General features: G+C 41.8%; 1 long non-coding RNA gene across 1 annotated transcript in view; it reads right to left on the minus strand.

The window, feature by feature from the left end:
* LOC126961718 (uncharacterized) overlaps positions 1-22,138 on the minus strand; it is a 161,272-nt gene that overhangs the window by 113,180 nt on the left and 25,954 nt on the right. The window contains exon 2 of the long non-coding RNA XR_007728398.1: positions 13,833-13,931. This is a non-coding gene — a long non-coding RNA (uncharacterized LOC126961718). The remainder of the gene's footprint in view (positions 1-13,832; positions 13,932-22,138) is intronic.

The raw sequence follows: 22,138 nt of genomic DNA on the forward strand, positions 1-22,138 counted from the left end.
AGATAGAGTTTGCAGTCAGCCAAGATAGTTTCACTGCACTCCAGCCCAGGTGACAGAGTGAGACAGTCTCCAAAAAAAAGAACTATAGCCCAAAGAAGCCAGGTTAAAACTTGTAGCCTGAACCTAACCAGGTCAGCTATCTGCTAAGACAAAAATATTTGTGTTTTCAATAGGAGTTGAATAAGACCAAGAGTCTTATAACAGTCAAAATGTGCAGGACACAATGCAAAATTACTCAGCACATGAAGAACCAGCAAAATCTCAGTTTACATAAGAAAAAACACTCAACAGATAGCAACATCAAGATGACACAGTGTTATGGGCTGAATTGTGTTCCCTCAAAATGTATATGTTGAAGTGCTAATCACACAAAATTCAACTGTATTTGGAGATACGGCCTTTGAAAAAGTAATTGACTTAAAATGAGTCATTAGGGTGATCTCTAATCCAATATGGTTAGTGTCCTTATAAAAAGAGGAGATTAGAGGACACACAAAAAGGGACACCAAGGATGAACCCACAAATAAAAGACCACGTGAAGACACAGAGAGACAACAGCCACTTACAAACCAACAAGAAAAGTCCCAGGAGAAACAAAACCTGCTAACATTTTAAATTTCTGTTGTTTAAGCCACCATGTCAGTGGCCTTATAATATCAGTGTGTGTCACTGTGCTTGGATTTTCCAACAAATCTCAAAGTAGCTATTATATGAATGCCATAACAAGTAATAGTAAATATTCTTGAAACAACTGAGAAAATAGAAAATCTCAACAAAGAACTAAAAGATATATAGAAAAATAAAATTTTAGAAATAAAAAATTCAAATAAACAAAAAATAAATAAACTTATAATTGAGCACAATAGCAGATTGAAAAAGAGAGAAAATTATTACTGAACCAAAAGACAGATCAATAGAAAATATCCCATCCAAAGAACAAAGAGGAAAAAATATTGAACAAAAATTAACAGAACCTCATGGACCCATGGGGCAATATAAAGGATCAAAAATTAAGATCACTAGAATCCCATAAAAAGAGAGAGAAGAGTATGGTGTTGAAAACATATTTAAAGAAACAATGACTAACATCTTCCCAAGTTTAGCAAAAGATTAAAACTATAGGTCCAAGAAGTTAAGTAAAACTCAAACAGAATAAACTCCAAAAAAAATCCACACCCAGGTAATCAAACTGCTGAAAACTAATGACTAAATAAATAAATAAAGCAGAGAGGCTGGGTGCGGTGGCTCACACCTGTAATTCCAGCAGTTTGGGAGGCCAAGGTAGGCAGATCACCTGAGGTCAGGAGTTAGACATCAGCCTGGCCAACATGGTGAAACCTGTTTCTACTAAAAATACAAAAATTCGTCAGTCGTGGTGGCAGGTGCCTGTAATTCCAGCTACTCAGGAGGCTGAGGCAGGAGAATTGCTTGAACGCAGGAGGCAGAGGTCGCAGTGAACCAAGATCATGGCACTGTACTCCATCCAGCCTGGGCAACAGCAGGAGACTCCTTCTCAAAAAAAATAATAAATAAATAAATAAATAAATAAAGAGAGAGAGAGAGAGAAACAAAAGAATGAAAAGAATGAAAGCAAAGAGAAATAATGCACTATCTATGGGGGAACAACTTGAATGACAGATTTCTTATCAGAAACCTTAGAAGATAGAAAATCTGGAGTTCTTACAAATAACACAAAAGCACAAACCATTTTTAAAACTGATTAACTGGCTGGGCTTTGTGGCTCACACCTACCTGTAATCCCAGCACATTGGGAGGCTAAGGTGGGAGAGTCGCTTGAGCCTAGGAGTTCAAGACCAGCCTGGGCAACATGGCAAGCCCTCATCTCTACAGAAAAATTTTTAAAAATTAGCCTGTGATATGGTCTCGCTGTGTCCCCACCCAAATCTCATCTTGAATTCCTATGTGTTGTGGAAGGAACCCAGTGGGAGGTAATTGAATCATGGGGGCAGGCCTTTCCTGTGCTGTTCTCATGATAGTAAGTCTCACAGATCTAATAGTTAGAGTAAGGGGGAGTTTCCCTGCACAAGCTCTCTCTTCTCTTGTCTGCTGCCATGTGAGACTTGTCTTTCACCTTCCACCATGATTGTGAGGCCTCCCCAGCCACATGGAACTGTAAGTCCATTAAAACTCTTTGTTTTGTAAATTGCCCAGTCTCTGGCATGTCTTTATCAGCAAGGAGAAAACAGACTAATAACAGCCAGGCATGGTGGTGTGCACCTATAAACTCAGCTACTCAGGAAGTTGGGGCAGGGGGATGTCTTGAGCCCAGGAATTGGAGGCAGCAACGAACTGTGATCGTATCACTGCACTCCAACTTGGGTGACAGAACAAGATCCAATCTCAGAAAATAAATAAATAAAACAAAATAAACTGGACTTCATGAAAATCAAAGTCTTTTGCTCCATGAAAGACGTTATTAAGTGAAAAGGCAAGCTATGGACTAGGAGAACATATCTTCTAATTACCTATCTGACAAAGAACTTATTATGTATATATAATGACCTCTCTAAACTCAATGCAAGAAAACAAAAACCCAATTTAAAAATGGACAAATGAACAGACACTTGCTTACAGAAGATACAGGGATGGAAAATATGCATGTGAAAAGATGTTCTACATAATTAACCATTAGAAAAATGCAATTTAAAAGCATAAGATTCCACTACATATATATTAGAATAGCTAAAATAAAAAGTACTATTAGAACTAAGTGCTAGTGAGGATTTGGAGCAATTGAAACTTGCATATTGCTGATCAGAATGGAAAATGATATAGCCAGTTTCTAAATCAGCTTGGCAGTTTCTTGCAAAGTTAAACATACAAGTATCATATACCATTTCTACTGCTGGACATTTCCTCTTTGAGAAATGAAAACTTGTATTCACTCAAAAATCTGTACATGAATGTTTGTTGCAGCTCTATTTCCCATTGCCAAAAACTGGAAATAACTCCAACATCCTTCTGAAACCAGCTTAATTGTTCCATAGAACTGACGTTTGCAGCTTTTTGAATAAACATAGAAATCGACACTTCTGGTCTCAAAACCTGAAAATTAAATTTGTCTTACCATCTCAGTTTCTTCCTCAGAAAACCAGACCTCAAACAAGAAACTGAGGCACTGAAACTCACTATATCACTGCATCCAGACAATGAGATGCCAGACCCCTTATCTACCATGTTGTTGTTGTTGTTGTTGTTGTTGTATTTTGTAGAGGTGGGGTCTCAGTGTGTTGCCACGGCTGGTCTTGAACTCCTGGCCTCAAGTGATCCTCTCACCTTGGCCTCTCAAAATGTTAGAATTACAAGTATGAGCCACTGCACCTGCTTCACATGATTCTCTTACCCTTCCCTATTTCCTGCTTACCAACTTTCTTCCTCATTCCCCCTAATTCCTGTTTACCATCTCCTCTTCCTTACCCCTCCCTAATTCCTGTTTTCTCGTATCTAACAACATTCGTTCTCCTACATAGAAACCCCTGATTTTAGTTGACTGGGGAGATGGACTTGAGACTCATCTCCCATATCCTTGGCTGCAGCACCTGAATAAAGCCTTCTTCCCTGGTAACACTCTTTGTCCCAGTGATTAGCTTTCTGTGCAATGAGAAATGAGACCTAGATAAACCCCTGGTATTTTTGTAACGCTTCATTGGTAAGTGGAAAAACAAACTGTGGTATGTTCATACAATGGAATACAACACAACATTAAAAAATAACAAACCATTGATACATGCAACAATTTGGATATATCTCAAAGGAATTATGCTACGTGGGGAAAAAAGTCAATCTCAAAAGATTCCATTTTATATAACATTCTTGAAATGTCAAAACTATAGTGATGGAGAACAGATCATTGATTGCCAGGGTTTAGAATGGGTGTAAGGTATGTGACTGTAAAGAAGTATCAGGGTCATTTTGGGAGTGCTGTAGCTGTTCTGTATCCTAATTGTGAAAAGCATACATGTGTTAAGATTCATAGAATCATATACAAAATGTTAATTTTTCTGTACAGTAATTTAAGAAAGAAAATTAATAAATAAAAATATATTATTCTGTTTTATACAATTATTTATTTGATAACATTATTACTTCTCCAAAAATTTGAATTGCCAGATATCAGGTACCCTATTGGAGAAATGACCCTTCGGCAACTTGCCTAGAAATCTAAATTTCAGGGAAAAAAAAAATGTATCTTCAGTTCCCGTCATTACTTGACCATGAAGGATGACTTAGATTAAGAAGTCAAAGAAGAAAGATGGGGGCCAAGCCCAGGCTAACATGAAGTAGGGTGGAGGAAGCTCTGTGCAAAGCCAAGTTGTAGAAACAGGTCCAGCCAAGGTAAGTGAGTGTGGACCTTCCAAGAAGAAAGGAATAACTTCCTAAGAGGTAGAACACCAGGCCCAAAGGGAGTTTGAGCTTTTAATCAACAGTTTATTTACCTGAGAGGATCTTTAAAAACTATTTTTTGTTTTTATTTTTTGAGATGGAGTCTTGCTCTATTGCCCAGGCTGGAGTGCAATGGCACAGTCACGGCTCACTGCAAGCCCCGCCTCCCAGATTCAAGCGATTCTCATACCTCAGTCTCCTGAGTAGCTGGGATTACAGGTGTCCACCACCATGCTCAGCTAATATTTGTATTTTTAGTAGAGACAGGGTTTCACAATGTTGGCCAGGCTGGCCTCGGACTCCTACCTCAAGTGATCTGCCTGCTCAGACTCTCAAAGTGCTGGGATTATAGGCATAAGTCACTGCACCCAGCCAAAAAACTGTTTTTTAAAAAAGGAAGAGATTGATCTTTTTAGTTACTAAATTTTTGTTCTACCACTCCACCACACTCCTCAGCATCAGTGGTTAAGAGGGTACCAGAGCAAGATGAAATAAATTCTAAAAACAGCACTTTTTTTTTTTTTTACCACCAATACAGATACAGCTAGACTGTACATACAGATTATATATATACAAATATTTGTACATGTATACATATATAATATATATCCCCAAAATATATACTACTATATTTATATTAAAAGTTGACATTTATTAAGAGTTTGTCATGGCTTTAATATATGCCTGTAAATTCTTTGACACTCTTCCACTCAAACAGTGGAAGCTAAATCCCTTCATTTTGAATGTGGGCTGATCTTAGCGACTTAGTGACTCACCTTCAACAAAAAGAATGTGGCAGAGCTGATGTTATGAGAAATCAGAGATTAGGTCATAAAAAGGATTCAGCATCTCTCTCTCTCTCTCTCTCTCTCTGTCTGTCTCTGTCTCTCTCTCATTGCTCTGTCTGGGGTGCAACAGCTGTCAAACCATGAGGGCATCCATTCAGCCCTATGGAGAGGCCCACGTGAAGAGAAAAGAGGTCTACCACCAACAGCCAGCACCATGTGAGTGGGCCATATGAGACAGCCACCTTCAACATGGATGCTCCAGCTGCCATCAAGCCTTCAAATACTTGTAGGTCCAGCCAATATCTTACTGCAAACTCACGAGAAACTCCAAGCCTGAACAGCCCAGCAAAGCTACTCTTGAATTCCTTAGTCACGGAAACTGTGAAGGATAATAGATTATTACTGCTCTAAGCTACTAAGTTATGCAGCATTAGATAAATAAGTAATACAAAGGCTATATGCATCAGGCTTCAAATACATTGTCAAATTTAGCTCTCATAAAGTAGAGCATCTCATTTTACAGATAAGCAGCCTGCTTCCTGGAAGTACTGAAAAATTTACCACATGGTCATGGACTTAATTCATAGCCATGCAGAAATTCAACCTCCGGACATGCCATATAGATCATGTGACTGGATGTCAGGCACTGGGAACATGGTCACGGAAACTTTGGGAGTCATGGGAGTGTTCATCAGAGGGAGAGGCTGTTGAGCAAGAGAAAGAAAAACAACATCAAGTTCAGCTAGAAGAAATAAAAAAAAGATAAATTAGCAAATTCAGTAGAAACTCTACCTACAAATCAGATTTAACTGGAAGGTAAGGAGTAACCTTCTGGGCAAAGAGAAAAGCCAGACAAGGTGAGAAAAAGACAAAACTCTGCAATGGTTTGTGTTCTTTTAATCACAAGCAAGAGGGTAACCAAGAACACAATAAGAATCAGCCAAAATGGAGTAAGTCATTTGTCAAAGCCATACTGCTCATTTTCTATTATTGGTTGCCCTGGTAATAGAACCCCCACTTTATGGTAATGAAATTTAAATGAGAATATCACATGCAAATGAAGTTATGTGATTTTTTTGGGGGGTGCTGATGTTCACATTTATCTATTTAGCTCCATTTTCTCAGGAATTCTAGGTACAATTTGCGAGGAGTTTTGTCGCAGAAAAAGAATGATACCATGAAAGAGAACATGAAGAATACAGCTCATTCTATTAGCTTGGCCATCCAGAAAGATATTCTAGGTACCATTGATGTGTTTATTTTCCATACAACCCTGGTAGGAGTCAGTGTTAAATAATGAATCTTGTGATTTTTCTTGTCTGGCCCAAAAGGAACCCTGTAAATCAGGGCTGCAACCAGGCCAACTGATCACTTTGCCAGGGCCCTCGGTAAGGGGTCAGAGCCCTATATATGCTCACTGCTTGGACAGCTCTGCCTACTGTGGCCATTTCTTCATAGACATAGGCTGCCCAGAGAGACTGTATCAGTTTCCTAGGGCTGCTATAACAAACCACCACAAGCTAGTTACCTTAAGCCAAAGAAATTTATTATTGCATAGTTCTGAAGGCTAGAAGTCCAAACCAAGGTGTCGGCAAGGCCATGCTCTCTCTCTGAAGGCTCACGTGGGGAGATCCTTCCTTGGTTCTTCCTAGCTTCTGGTTGCTTACTGGAAATCCTTGGCAATCCTTCGCTTGCAACTGTTACACTTCAATCTCTGTGTCCTGTATCATACACCCATCTTCTCTTTGTGTGTCTACATGCCTTCTTATAAGGATACCAGCCATATTAGATTATAGCCCATCCTAATGACCTTATCTTTTTGTTTTGTTTTATTATACTTTAAGTTCTAGGGTACATGTGCACAATGTGCAGGTTTGTTACATATGCATACATGTGCCATGTTGGTGTGCTGCACCCATTAATTCGTCATTTACATTAGGTATATCTCTTAATGCTATCCCTCCCCCCTCCCCCCTCCCCCCACCCCCTGGCAGGTCCCAGTGTTTGATGTTCCCCTTCCTGTGTCCAAGTGTTCTCATTGTTCAATTCCCACCTGTGAGTGAGAACATGAGGTGTTTGGTTTTTTGTCCTTGTGATAGTTTGCTGAGAATGATGGTTTCCAGTTTCGTCCATGTCCCTACAAAGGACATGAACTCATCCTTTTTTATGGCTGCATAGTATTCCATGTGTGTATGTGCCACATTTTCTTAATCCAGTCTATCATTGATGGACATTTGGGTTGGTTGCAAGTCTTCGCTATTGTGAATAGTGCCACACTAAACATATGTGTGCATGTGTCTTTATAGCAGCATGATTTATAATCCTTTGGGTATATACCCAGTAATGGGATGGCTGGGTCAAATGGTATTTCCAGTTCTAGATCCTGGAGGAATCGCCACACTGTCTTCCACAATGGTTGAACTAGTTTACAGTCCCACCAACAGTGTAAAAGTGTTCCTATTTCTCCATATCCTCTCCAGCACCCGTTGTTTCCTGACTTTTTAATGATCGCCATTCTAACTGGTGTAAGATGGCATATCATTGTGGTTGTGATTTGCATTTCTCTGATGGCCAGTGATGATGAGCATTTTTTCATGTGTCCGTTGCCTGCATAAATGTCTTCTTTTGAGAAGTGTCTGTTTATATCCTTCGCCCACTTTTTGATGGAATTGTTTGTTTTTTCCTTGTGAATTTGTTTGAGTTCTTTGTAGATTCTGGATATTAGCCCTTTGTCAGATGAGTAGATTGCAAAAATTTTTCCCATTCTGTGGGTTACCTGTTCACTCTGATGGTAGTTTCTTTTGCTGTGCAGAAGTTCTTTAGTTTAATTAGATCCCATTTGTCAATCTTGGCTTTCGTTGCCATTGCTTTTGGTGTTTTAGACATGAAGTCCTTGCCCATGTCTATGTCCTGAATGGTATTGCCTAGGTTTACCTAGTTAAGACCTTATCTTAACTTGATTACATCTGCAAGGATCCTTTTAAAGAATAAGATCACATTCTGAGGTACGGGGGGGCTAGAATTTTCAAAATAAGAATATTCAAAATAAGAATATTTTGAAGGGTGTAATGGTTAATTTTATATGTCAACTTGACTGGGTTAAGGGATCGCTAGATAGCTGGTAAAACATTATTTCTGGGTCTGTCTGTGAGGATTATTTCCAGAAGAGACTAGCATTTGAATCAGTAGGTTGAGTAAAAATATCCACTCTCACCAATGTGGACAGGCACTATCCAATCCATTGAGGGCCTGAATATAACAAAAAGGTGAAAGAAGGGTGAATTCTCTCTCTCTGAGCCAGGACATGCATCTTCTTCTGCCCTCGAACATTGGAGCTCCTAGTTCTCTGGCATTTGGGCTTGGATTTAATGCCACCAGCTTTCCTGGTTTTCTGGTTTGCAGACAGCATATAATGGGACTTCTTGGCTTCCATAATTGCATATATATATATGGCAGAAGAGCCCAGAGTCAACAGAGATGGCAGAAATGGGCAAAAGAAGAAATAACCCCGAAACAAACCACTTGCTCCTCACAATGCCCCAGTTAATCTAAGATATAAGATGCTGGGCTAAAAGTGTGAAGACTTGGCTTTCCATTACTCTGCTGCAGACCGTGTGTGAGCTTTCTGTGTTGTGCACCTGAGCACCTAGCAGTGACCTTCAAATGAGTGTCCCTTCAACACACAGTAGCTCATGGGTAACTTGTGCTTTGGTGAGCCATTCCCTCTGCTCAGCACTTTCACCAACACAAGACACAACTACTCCCTAGATAAGCTCTGGGTCCAAGATATATTTTCTAGGACGCCATAATCACATCTGCAATTCAACCTTCAGGGTAAAGAATGGGCAAAAGAAATATGTGAATATATTCACAAATACGTGGGGACAAGATAAATGTGTGAACATTTCCACAAATACTTGGGGGCAATCTGGAAATGGCATGAAACACTCCATGGTCCAAAATTCAGTTTCATGATCATACCCAGCAGCCAACTACTTGGAGACAATCTGGAAATAGCACACATCACTCCTGGTCACATTCCACAGTCCAGAATTCAGATGCATGGTCATGCCCCAGCGGCCAAGGAGAATGAGAAACGAGGTTTCTAGCTGTGTAGCCATGTGTCCAGCTAAAAGTCTGGAATTCTATTCTTTAAAAATTCCATTATTTTAAAAAATTAAATTCTGTCATTAAAAGAGGAGAATGGATTTTGGAGGAAAACTTGTCTCTCCCATACTCTATACATATTTTGCTAAAATGCTAACTTTTTTCTTTGCAGTCATCCTGAAAACACTACTTTATAACATTTACATAGTTTTCAGCCATCTAGTTGTATAAAAGCTTATATCATCATTTTCCTATTGCTGGGCATTTATAATATTCACTTTTTCACGTTATAAATAATGCCTTAAAGAAGAAACACACTCATCTCTGTGCGCGTCTCTGTTAATCTCCTTATGGGAATCTCTTAAAAGGCTTTTTTGAGAGTCCATGACCAGGTCTGTGATACAGGAACCACATTAGCCTAAAGAACTGCTGTTCCAGTTCTCTCTTTGAGAGAAGTGAAACTTTCATAGTCTTAGTGCATTCTGACCATCTTTCCAAGCCATTCTGCTTTGGCCAGTTCCTCTAGGCCCTCAGCTGGATATCAGAGGCAGGGTACTAGGGAGATAATTTTTTTTATAGCCAGATGTGATATTAGCAAAAGCATGCCATTACTGGATGTTTTCAGAGGTTTGACCTGAGGGTTTGCCTTGAAATTGTGTCCCAGGCATCTCCAGGTTATGTGTATGTACAATTTTTACTCATTAACTCTATTTGCACACCTATTTACAACTTGCAAGGTACTTAACCACACAGGATCTCATTGGCTGTATCCAACAGTGATTTTTTCTAAAACACAAATCTGATACTACCAGTTTTATGGCTTAAACCATTTGAAATATCCACACACCTGCGGATTAAAGTCCAAATTCATAAACATAATTCATAAGTCTCCATGACTGCCATACCAATTAGCTTATTACTGCAAACAAACAAACACCCCCACCACTCCCACCCCACACACAAAAGCTTCATGGATTAAAATAATAGCCTTTTATTTAGCTCATAATACCATAAATCAGCAATTCGGGCTGGGTTCAGCTGGGCAGTTCTTATGCTAAGCTCAGTTGGGCTCACTCCTGCATCCATGGTCAATTGCAAGTCAGCCAGACAACTCTATTTCCGAAAATAGCTGTTGTAGGCTGGGATGACCAAGAAACCGAGGCAAGTGTCTCTTACCATCCAGCAGACTACCTTGGACTTATAAAAATGTCAGTGTCGGGTTGAAAGAGTAGCAAGAATCTCCCATGTGAAAGCATTTTTCTTTTCTTTCTTTCTTTCTTTTTTTTTTTATACAGAGTCTTACTCTGTCACCCAGGCTGGAGTGCAGTAGTGCTCACTGCAACCTCCACCTCCTGGATTCAAGCGATTCTCCTGCCTCAGTCTCCAGAGTAGCTGGGAATACAGGCACACACCACATGCCCAGCTAATTTTTTATTTTTAATAGAGATGGGGTATCACCATGTTGGCCAGGATGGTCTCAATCTCTTGACCTCATGATCCACCTGCCTCGGCCTCCCAAAGTGCTGGGATTACAGGCATGAGCCACTGCACCCGGCTTTCTTTTTTTTTTTTTTTTTTTTTTTGAGACAGAGTCTCACTTTGTTGCCCAGGCTGGAGTGTAATGGTGCCATCTTGGCTCACTGCAATCTCCACCTCCCAGGTTCAAGTGATTCTCCTGCCTCAGCTTCCCAAGTAGCTGGGACTACAGAAGCACACCACCATGCCTGTCTAATTTTTGTATTTTCAGTAGAAATGGGGTTTTACCATGTTGGCCATGTTGGTCTTGAACCCCTGACCTCAGGTGATCCGCCTGCCTCAGCCTCCCAAACTGCTGGGATTACAGGCATGAGCCACCTCACCCAGTCTGCAAGCATTTTTCAAGTGTCTTCTTGCATTATGTTTGCTAATTTCTCAATGGCCAGAGCAGGTCCTATAGCCAACTCAGATTGAAGGGATGAAATGAGAAAGCAGACTTTCCCTGATGATGAAAGGGAAAAAACAATTGTGGCTATTTTTGCCATCTACAATGACTTCTTTCTCAAGTCCCATCTCCTTGTGTCTCCACCTCAATACTCTGCTCCAACTAAACAGAACTGCTTACAGTGCCCCTACCCTATCTTGTTCTTTCAGGCCTCCAGCCTTTTGCCCATGCTAATGCCTTGCCTACTAGGTTTCTATCACTATTCAGCTCCAAGTAAGTCCCATCCTAGATATCCCTTCCTCCAGGAAGCCTTGCTTCTCTCACCTCTAGCAGGGCTGATATTCCTCTTCTGTGCTCTTATCCTTCCCCTTATAGCCCATACCATGCTCTGTTACAAATGTCTGCTTTCTTGTCCATTTTTCCAAAAAGACTATAAGGTTCTTGAGAGCAATACTTGTTTCCTATTGCATACTTTGTACCTAGTGCCATACAATAGGAGCAAATAGCTATTTGTTGGTGACTGCTTATGAGGGAGTGAAAGAAACAGAGGTAAGAAAACCTTTTGCAAATTGATAGGCATCACATATATCATAGTAATGGAAACTCAGAGTAAGAAGGAACTTTTTTTTTTTTTTTGAGACGGAGTCTCGCTCTGTCGTCCAGACTGGAGTGCAGTGGCACGATCTCAGCTCACTGCAAGCTCCGCCTCCCGGCTTCATTCCATTCTCCTGCCTCAGCCTCCCAAGTAGCCGGGACTACAGGAACCGCCACCACATCTGGCTAATCTTTTGTATTTTTAGTAGAGACAGGGTTTCACCGTGTTAGCCAGGATGGTTTCGATCTCCTGACCTCGTGATCCACCCGCCTTGGCCTCCCAAAGTGCTGGGATTACAGGCGTGAGCCACTGCGCCCGGCCAAGGAGGAACTTTTTATCTTATCCATGCACAATTCCTTGGAAGAACATGGTTAAAAATTTCCTCTCAGTCCATTGGTCACAGCTGTAGATACGGAAAACAATGCATGCCCTCATAGAGCTCATTCTATCTCCAAACTCTTTTTAGGCTTAATACTCTCTTTCTTCACTGAACCCAAACCTTCCCAGTAACTTACACCTATTGTCCAAGGCCTGCTGTCTGGAGCCTCGAGGTTAAAGTGCAATCCTTTTTCTTCTCACATCAGGCCTTCTCACACCTAATCTAACGCCTGTCCCTCTTAGCGTGTGTCTTCACAGCCCTCACCGACCCGGTGGCCTTCTTATGGCCACACCAAATGTGTCTTGGTTTCTCTTGGAAATAAGATCGGGAGCTGGACAGGATATTCCCTTGGGCTTGAGAGATGAGCTTCTCAGTAAACTAGCAGTCAAGACTGCAATGGCACCAGCAAAGGTTACTGCCGAGAATTGTAGCTCCCGCTGAAATGGAACTCACCCACGAATCACACCATTAATATAACTTTTCTAAAAAGGTTAAACTCTACACAGGTATTGATATGAGGAAAATTCCACCTGAGTCTTTTTACCTGTTCTTATCATTTGTATCCAAGTCAAGGCCCTCAAAACGCTCAACACTGCTAGATTTCAAATATCCCTAGCAAAAAACAGCAAGAGATACTGAGGTGTATTTCATCATGAATGGACCATACACTTTGGAATGAACCAAAACTGCACTGCAGAGCTAGTTCCAAAATGTACTAAGTATGTGCATTAGGAAGGGAGTTAACCTCTTTAGGGCAGGCAGTTCCTCATCAGCCTCCAGAGTTACTATTAGGACTAAACGTGTCTAACTCGAGCTGACACTTAAATTTCAAGCTTGTCTGTGTCAAGCTAGGTACTTATACATATGCTATGCATTTTAACATGCACCTACCTTTATGAAGAAAATTCCATTAATATGTGTATTTTATATTATATAAGAGAACATGGAGGCTCTGAATTTTGAAGTTATTTGCCCAACATCACAGAACTAGCAGGTAGCAACACTGGGCCAAGTCTCTTGCACCTGGTGAACCCTCTAGAAAAGTTGGTACTTACATTCCTACCTTGAAAAGCAGAGAGACAGGTGATTCCTAAGTCACCCATGTTACTAAATGATGACTAATGTGAGCTGCCATGGTTCTGTGGCCTCAGGGTTTACACGGTCACTGTGATCTGCAGTAAAGGCCTGGCAAGAATACTAGGCTCAGTACAACACTGCCAATCTCTTGGGGATTAGCAGTGGTGCCCAATTTTGCTGCTATATTAGCTCACTTTCCCAGAGATACATTAGAAGGCAGGAAAAGGAAGGAAGGAAGGAAGGAAGGAAGGAAGGAAGGAAGGAAGGAAGGAAGGAAGGAAGGAAGGAAGGAAGGAAGGAAGGAAGGAAGGAAGGAAGGAAAGAAAGAAAGAAAGAAAGAAAGAAAGAAAGAAAGAAAGAAAGAAAGAAAGAAAGAAAGAAAGAAAGAAAGAAAGAAAGAAAGAAAGAAAAGAAACCTACCCCAATGTGTTATTTTGCTAACAGCCTTAACTTTGCAATAAATAAAGACTGCAAATGGGAAGAAAATGCATAAAATGAAAATAAGCTGAGTGAATCATGGCACGTGGTTTGTACAGTATATAAATATTCATGTTAAATTACCTTTTCTTCCAACTCCATGGTTCTCCTCTGTGCACTTAGGGCTGAGTGGTTTCAGTAGGCCTTAGTTACCTACACAAATGTGGTGACTTTCGTGAGAGCCTGAGGAGTAAATAACGACTATTAGCACAAGCCTGAATAATATCTAATCCCACTGAAAGCCCTGGATGCTCAAGCACCCCCCTCCATTTGGCAAGGGAACAGTAATCCATCTCTTGGTCTTTCCTAGTCAACGGAAACTGAGCTGAGGGAGAAAAGAGAGGGGAAAATCCTTAATCTTAGCAACAGCGAGATCTGGTATTTTAGCTGTGGAGCTTAAAGGAAAAAAAAACAAAAAAAACAAAAAGCCTTGTTGAAAAGTTCAACTCTAGGTAACCAGGTTCTGAAAGCCTCTTTTGTATGAGTAGAGAGGTGGGTTGTGTGAGCAAAGAGGAACGAGGGTCACGCCGGGGTTGCTTGCCTGCCTGGCAGCAACATCGTTCCCTTCCTGTTGAGGAGGAACAGGGCAGGGTTGCTAAGGACCGTCACAGCTCACAGCTCGACTGCATGGGAAGGCCCAGAGACAGGAGCCTGCCCGAGGCTCAGCTGGCCCCAGGGGCCAACATTCCTTCCCTGATTCTGCTCTGGCCTCCCAGCGACCTTAGGTTAAACTGCAGTCAAGTCCATTGCTGGTAACATTTATCACCCCTCTGTGCAGCCCTCAGCCGCTTACCACCCAAGGCAACATTCTAAATGTGAGTTATTGGAATTTCCTTACATCAGCACAGAGAGATGTGCTGGCATCTTACTCCCCAAGTGATCCCAGTTTATCTCTACCTAGGAAAAGGAACATCAGCATATGCGGGGTGTGGTGTGCATGTGATTGTATGTTCTATCTGTGGTGAAGCAATTTTCTGCATGTAAAAAGGATCCTATATAAATTGTCTTATATATAACAGCAAGATGACTAAGTGTTAAGCCTGGCTTTCTCTTATACCTCTTCAAATTTGTTAAAATGCCATTTTCTTCAAATAAGAATATATAGTTCATAAAGCTAAAAGTTTCCGAGTATAGCTTTGGGTGTTTATTTCAGCTAATCCAATAAGCATTTCTTAAAGACATACTATGAGGCAGGTATTGCACCTGGAGCTAATACCAACATGACTAGTGTGGAGGAAAGAAAAACACAGACTCTTCAGGCGGACCAGGTTTGAATCCTGGCTGTGCTACCTGCACCTTTGAGACCTTAGGTAAAAAGCTAAAACTCTTTTCTTCTTCTTTTTGAGACAAGGTCTTGCTCTGTCGCTCAGCCTGGAGTACAGTGGTGCAATCTCAGCTCATTGCAATCTCTGCCTCCCAGGCTCAAGTGATTCTCCAACCTCAGCCTCACAAGTAGCTGGGACTACAGGCGTGCACCACCATGCCCAGCTAATTTTTCTATTTTTGTAAAGATGGGGTTTCACTATGTTGCCCAGGCTAAACGCTAAAACTTTGGATGCCTCAGCTTCTGTATCCTTAAAGTGGAGGTAACAATACGGATGTGAGGATTCAATGAGATGGCATGTATAGAAAGCAGAGCGATACAGTGACTGGCACCGGGAAGCTCTATACATGTGTCTGCTCAGATGCTGCCTGCAGAGAGCGCTCAGCCTAACTGGGAGCCTGTGGGCAGATCCCAGCATCACAGTGTGATGAGCTCTTTAATTGAGATATGAACACAACTCTACAGAATGATAGACAAAGGAGAAATGAGAGGGAAGATTTGACGGCAACAGACAGGTGGGAAGGCAGCTTTTCAGATAGAGGATCAGCAGGAGCCGTGCATGGAGTGAGGAACCTAGAGGACATTTTCAGAGATGTGCGTAGCCATGGCACTTGAGTGTAGAAGAACTGGGAACTGTCTATTTTCTGTCGGTGTTGATTTAATAAGTCAGAGAATCCTGTGAACTACCCCTGGCTCCCTATTATGGGTGCATTAATGGATGCTTTTAAAATAAAGTAAAATAAAATAAAAGGGGTTTCAAGAGGAAGAGCCATTTATTGAGCATCCACTAGCCTTTTGCATATGTAATTTTCTTTTTCTTATCTCACCGTAACAAACAAGGAAACTGAAGATCAAAGAGATGACGCAGCTCATCCAAGTTCATATTAATAAGAGGTGGGACAACCCTATCTGGACTAATGGGACCAAAGGCTGTGCTTGTCTCCTTTGCCATGCTGCCTCCCACTGAAGCCTTTCAACTCAATATGTTCCCCGCCCTATCTTCTCTAGCCATTTTCTTCCACGTCCCTTGCCTAGAGGACCACGGGGTTATCTATCTGAAGCATCTCTCTTCCTCCCATTCTTTCTGCTCTCTTGACCCCCCTTTTTATTCCCCATGGCAGTCCAGACAGCCTCCCAGCCCAGAAAATATATACAGGCAGTAGGAAGGCAAGCTACCTTCTTCATGCAAAAAGACCCACGTGTTTCATGTCATTTTTAATCTGTAGAATATTTTTGTGAAGTAAGGCTGACAATTTACAGAAATCCAGGTAATATGACTTGCTCGTGGTCACGCGGAAAGTAAAGAGCAGAAACATAACCATGTGGAAAGTCTGTTAATTACCAAGGTCAGGAGTGGACCTGTTTCTAAAATATCAGCCCCCATGGTGCTAACAGCTCATGTCTACACCCCACACATAACTGCATCTTGGCACTTTGAGGCCCCATTTCCTGTCCCTCCAATAACCCAAAGAACCCTTACTCTTTTGAGAACACTTACATTGGTGAATAGTAGCTTAAAAGACATTTTCTTCATAGCAGCATGTTCACATGCTAACAGGAAAGACAAGAAAAGATGGTACAGGTGAAAGACGTGGAAAAGAGTGGAAGAAATAGTTGAGCATTTCTCAGGAGAGGAGAAACAAACTTCATTTTCTTTCTTTCTTCATGTTTTGAGACAGAGTCTCACTCTGTTGCCCAGGCTGGAGTGCAATGGCCCAATGACAACTCGCTGTAGCCTCGGCCTCCCAAGGCTCAGGTGTTCCTCCCGCCTCAGCCCCTGAGTAGCTGGGACTTCATGTGCACGCCACCATACCCAGCTAATTTTTCTAATTTTTGTGGGGTTTTTTGTAGACAGGGTTTCATCTTATTGCCCAGGTTGTTTCAAACTCCTGAGCTCAAACAATCCACCCACCTTAGCCTCCCAAAGTGCCTGGGATTACAGGCATGAGCCACCACACCCAGCGACAAACGTAATTTTATTTGGATACCAAAAGAAGCACAAACTTTTCATTACCTGGGCTTGTGTGGGGGCCACATGTGTGGCCCTCTGTTGTTCCATTTAAGTCCTGCTTCATGTCCTTAACCCTAAAGTATTGGCAACTCACATATCCAGCAAACAGCAACGCTAATAGTCACAGCTAACTTTCATGAAATACTTGGTGACAGGAAATGTGCTAAGCCCTTAATGTCATTACATTATTTAATCAGCTCAGCAAGGCTGTGAGTTGGTTTGTGCTGGATGTCTTCCATTTGCCCTCCACAGCCATTTCCACCCTTTTCCATTTGTCTCACTCTACCCTAGGAGGCTGCTCTGTGCAGACTGTATCACCTGCTCCCATGCCCTCTGGCTTCTTGTTGGGTTTGGCCAGCAGGGAGCTTCAGGAGAGCAGGATTTTGGAGACAGAAAGTAAAATAAGGTCATATTTCTTCTCTGTAAGGTCATTTCTGATAAAAGCCATGGCTGTTCTCAAAGAGGGCTTTTCTAAGTACCTCTTCTCTTCTCTGGGTTCCTATAATTTCTATCTCCCCTCTTAGATATTGGCTTAGAGAAAGTCACAGATCTGCTGCTGTAACCCTGGGTATCTCACTATCTTTCGTGGTTTTCTAAACCACTTCCACACATTTATAATTTGTTACTATTTCCTATTGGGATCCTGATATATAGGTACTATTATTATACCCATTTTACAGGCAAGTCAGAGAAATAAAGTAACTTGTGTGAGGCCTCACAGCTAGTTAGCAGCAAAGCTGGATTTCAAAGCCAGATTCGTCAAAATCCAGAGCTCAAGTTCTTAGCTGCTTCACTGAGCAGCAAAAAACAGTTCTGAACAAGGCAGACAAGCTGGGAGGCCTGGGAGCTGCATCCTAGAGGGACTCCTCATGGAAAAGTGCAGTGGGCAAAACTAAACGGTGTGGGTGGTTTGCTGCCACTGTCCATGCCCACCTGTCAACCTCTTGATAAGGCAGATGGAAGGAGGAGAGGAAAGACGGACATCTTCATTGAGCCTACTGTCCTCTCATCCTGGAGTCAGCCTATATTGTTGGGACAGAACATCTGCTGGTACCAAGAGGCTGTGAGGAGCTGTCAGATCTCACCCACATTCAAATCCTGTTTGGAAATGCGTTCCGAGGCCCCAGAGGCTTTTCTCTAATTGCCCTGGCTGAGGCTAGAGGTGGTGCCATTGAGACAAAGCCTTACTTAAAACCACCAAACATGCCAAGGGCAGACAGTGGTTGACTTTATTTCAAAAGAAAAATCCAAGATACTTAAGTTCCCCAAATATCTATCTTTTTTCACAAGACACCAAGAGAATCCACAGCAGGAAATAAATAACAATGTGGCTTGCATCTGAGCTAGACTGACCTCTGCATACTGGCTTTTGACTTCCACTTTGGGAAGCTGAATGATCTTTATTTAATGCGGGGACACTGAGGCTTCTTCCACAGTGAGAAATTTATCATCTCAGGCTTTAGATTAAGTGAAAGAGAATATTTTAGCTAAAATAGCTACATACATTTCCATAAATGATTTTCCTGTAAAATTGGAAGAGGTCTACTTCTTCTGCTTAAAGCCAAACAGATTTTAGGCAAGGCCTTTCAACAGTGCCTTCTTCCAAACAGTTCTGTTACCTCTTGTCTCTTTCTTAGAGTCCCCTGCACTGGAAAGTAAGGTCCTTGTAAGTGGATCATGTGTCTCTTTCATCTCCACATCCCTGGCCCAGCACACAGCACTCAATATATATTGCAGGATGAACAGACACATGGATGTCCCCAGAGGACCCTGGGAGAGCTGCCGTCAGAGAGTGCATTATGCAATTATATGTTGACTCAAAGACAGACTCCATATTTCATTTAATCTTAAAAACCCCATATTTGAAACATCGTAACTGCTCAAAATATGTGTTGGAGGAAATTGGAAACAGAGGATGTAGCAAAAAATAATAATAATAATAAATAAAGCTTCATTAACTATTGCCCTCCTGTCTTCCTGTATTGCTTGGAGACTTTGGCAGCAATTTGGGTTGGTATTACAGGATAACACCCACCATATGCTTCAGTTATTCCAAGAAGAGCTGCATTCCACAAGGGAGTTGTCCCATGGAGAAGACAATGGAGAAGGGGCTGTTAAGCAAGATGCTGGTTGAACTGATCACAGGCCCAGCAACTTCTTCCATCTCCAAAGTCAGCTTTTGGTTAACTTTACGATGGCAGCTCAAGTGTCCTTTCCTCTAGGAACTTTCTTTGACCCTCCAAGAGAGGCCAAGTTTTCCTTCCTTCCAAGCACTTTACTCCAATTGTAATTACATATTCATTAGTGTGACTCTTTGGCGAATGCCTGACTCTCCCGAAAGTTCCATTTATCAGTTCCATTAATCTGCTGTGTTCATTATTCCATTCCTAGGACCAAGTATGACATCATAGAGTCCGGTGTTCTGTAAATCAGTGTTGAATGAATAAATCAGTGATGAATGAATGAATAAATTTTCAGTCTCTGCTAAATCATACTAAGTCACACCCTTGTTCTTGGTCCACTGTTCTTCCCCTAATACCAGCCATTTTAAATGGATGGTGTGTGTGTGTGTGTGTGTGTGTGTGTGTGTGTATTGTTGTTTTTTTTTTTCCATGAAGCAATCATTCTCATTCCACCCCCACATCTGTTTCCACGGGCACTATACCTACAGGTTGACCTATCCCACACCCTGGCCACCCCATAAAATTAAACCATAAACACTAAACTGACAATTTTTAAATGTACTCTTTGTAGAAAACCTCTTTTAATAATCTACATCCAAAAAATGATGGTATATCCATACACTGGGATATTAATGATTTTTTAAAATGAGCTAGCAAGCCAGGAAGGCATGAAGGAGCCTTAAATGCATAGTGTTAAGTGAAAGAAGCCAGTGTGAAAAGCCTACATGCTAAGTAATTGCAATTATATAATACTCTAGAAAAGGCAAAACTGGCTGCTCCTAGAGGCCCAGCCTCTGTGGCTCCATTGTGGCTCCGTTACCTGCAGGTACTGGGAGATCCACAGCTAAGATGCCTGGACCCCCTGGAAGCCTAGAAATGGAACCATTGACATTTATGGACACAGAATTGTCTCTGGAGGAGTGGCAATGCCTGGACACTGCACAGCGGAATTTATATGGAAATGTGATGTTAGTGGACTACAGAAACCCAATCTTCCTGTGTATTGCTGTCTCTAAGCCATACCTGATCACCTGTCTGGAGCCAAAAAAAAAAAAAGAGCCTTGGAATATGAAGGGACATGAGATGGTAGCCAAAGCCCCACTGGATGGGAGCAAAAGTGAATACAACAGACGACACAGATGAGAAGTCCAAAGGTCAAGGAGAAAGTCAGTCCTTAAAATTGATTTGGGAAGCTGTGTTCTAAAGAAAATAATGTCTAGGAAGCCTGAGTTTTTTTATATTGCTTTCTCATAGGGCATCTTCTGTCTTATGCTTTTAAATTCTCTAAGAATTCTACTTTCCCTTTGGTGATCTTCTTTCAAGTTTACAGTGAGAGCCAAAAGTCTTCTCCATGGCATATTAGAGACTGCACAATCTAACTGCTTTTCCGTTGTTTGGGGGAACCCACAAATATCTGCATACTTTTGAGAACTCTAGGTTGAACTATTTTTTACATTCTCTTTTTGCATCATGTCTGAAATGTGTGAGTAGTGATTTCTGTTCCATTGGTTTTTTTTTTTTTTTGTATATTTTTTTAACTTTCCATCCTGTTTGCATTACTCTAGTCTTTAAATATAGTTTGAAATTATAAAGTTAAAAAATAAATAAATAAAAAGCAAAACTATGGAGACAGGAAGAAATCAGTGGTTGCCAGCAGCTGATAGAGAAGGAGGAAGGGGTGAATAGGCCAAGCGCACGACATTTTTAGGGCAGTAAAACTATTCTGTATGATACTATGATGATGGATACATAGCTTTATGTGTTTGTCAAAACTCAGAGAATGTACATCAAGAGTGAATACTAATGTAAACTATAAACCCTTGAGTTTTTTTGTTTTTTGTTTGTTTTGTTTTGTTTTTAAGATGGAGTCTCACTCAGACTGGAGGGTAGTGGCCAAAAATCTCGGCTCACTGCAACCTCTGCCTCCCAGGTTCAAGGATGCCGGGCTGGGTGCGGTGGCTCACGCCTGTAATCCCAGCACTTTGGGAGGCCGAGGCAGGTGGATCACCTGAGGCCAGAAGTTCAAGACTAGCAAGGCCAACATGGCAAAACCCCGTCTTTACTAAAAATACAAAAATTAGCTGGATGTGGTAGCACATGCCTCTAGTCCCAGCTACTTGGGAAGCTGAGGAACAAGAATCACTTGAATCCATCCTTGCTCCCAGAGCTCCCAAGATGGTGGCGGCTGCTCCCAACATGGTTGCAAGCCTCTTGTTCTCTGACCTGCGGTTCTTGGCCTTAGGGATTCCAAGGAATGGAACCCTGGGCTATGTGGCGAGTGTTATAGCTCTATTAGAAGCCATGGGTCACGAAAGAGAACCACGGAATCCAGCGACTAGTGTTCAGCTCGATCAGGACCAACCCGGGCACTTAGCCGTGCAGGAACAATGGCAAGCCTTTAGCCCGATTGGGAGCTGCAATGAGCACCTCACTGGATCAGGAGCACAGCAGACACCCTGCTGGACCCAGAGGGGTGGAAGTCAGCAGCGGGTCTGCAATGGTGGCAAAGAGCAGTGGTGGACAGCGAGCGAAAGCTCAGCTTGAGTGGTAACAAACACAGATCAGAAGAGTGGACAGTTTCAAGATTTAAGAGAGTGAAAACAGAGCTCCCATACAAAGGGAGGGGACCCAAAGAGGGTAGCCACTGCTGGCTCTCATGCCTGGGTTTATATCCGATCATTGTCCCGCCCCCTGTGCTCTCAGGCGATAGATGATTGGCTATTTGTTTACCTCCCGTTTTTGCCTAATTAGCATTTTAGTGAGCTCTCTGTACTACCTGATTGGTCAGGTGTGAGCTAAGTTGCAAGCCCCATGTTTAAAGGTGGATGTGGTCACCTTCCCAGCTAGGCTTAGGGATTCTTAGTTGGCCTAG

This window comes from Macaca thibetana, chromosome 8, assembly GCF_024542745.1.
Source record: "Macaca thibetana thibetana isolate TM-01 chromosome 8, ASM2454274v1, whole genome shotgun sequence".
Taxonomy (NCBI): Eukaryota; Metazoa; Chordata; class Mammalia; order Primates; family Cercopithecidae; genus Macaca; species Macaca thibetana.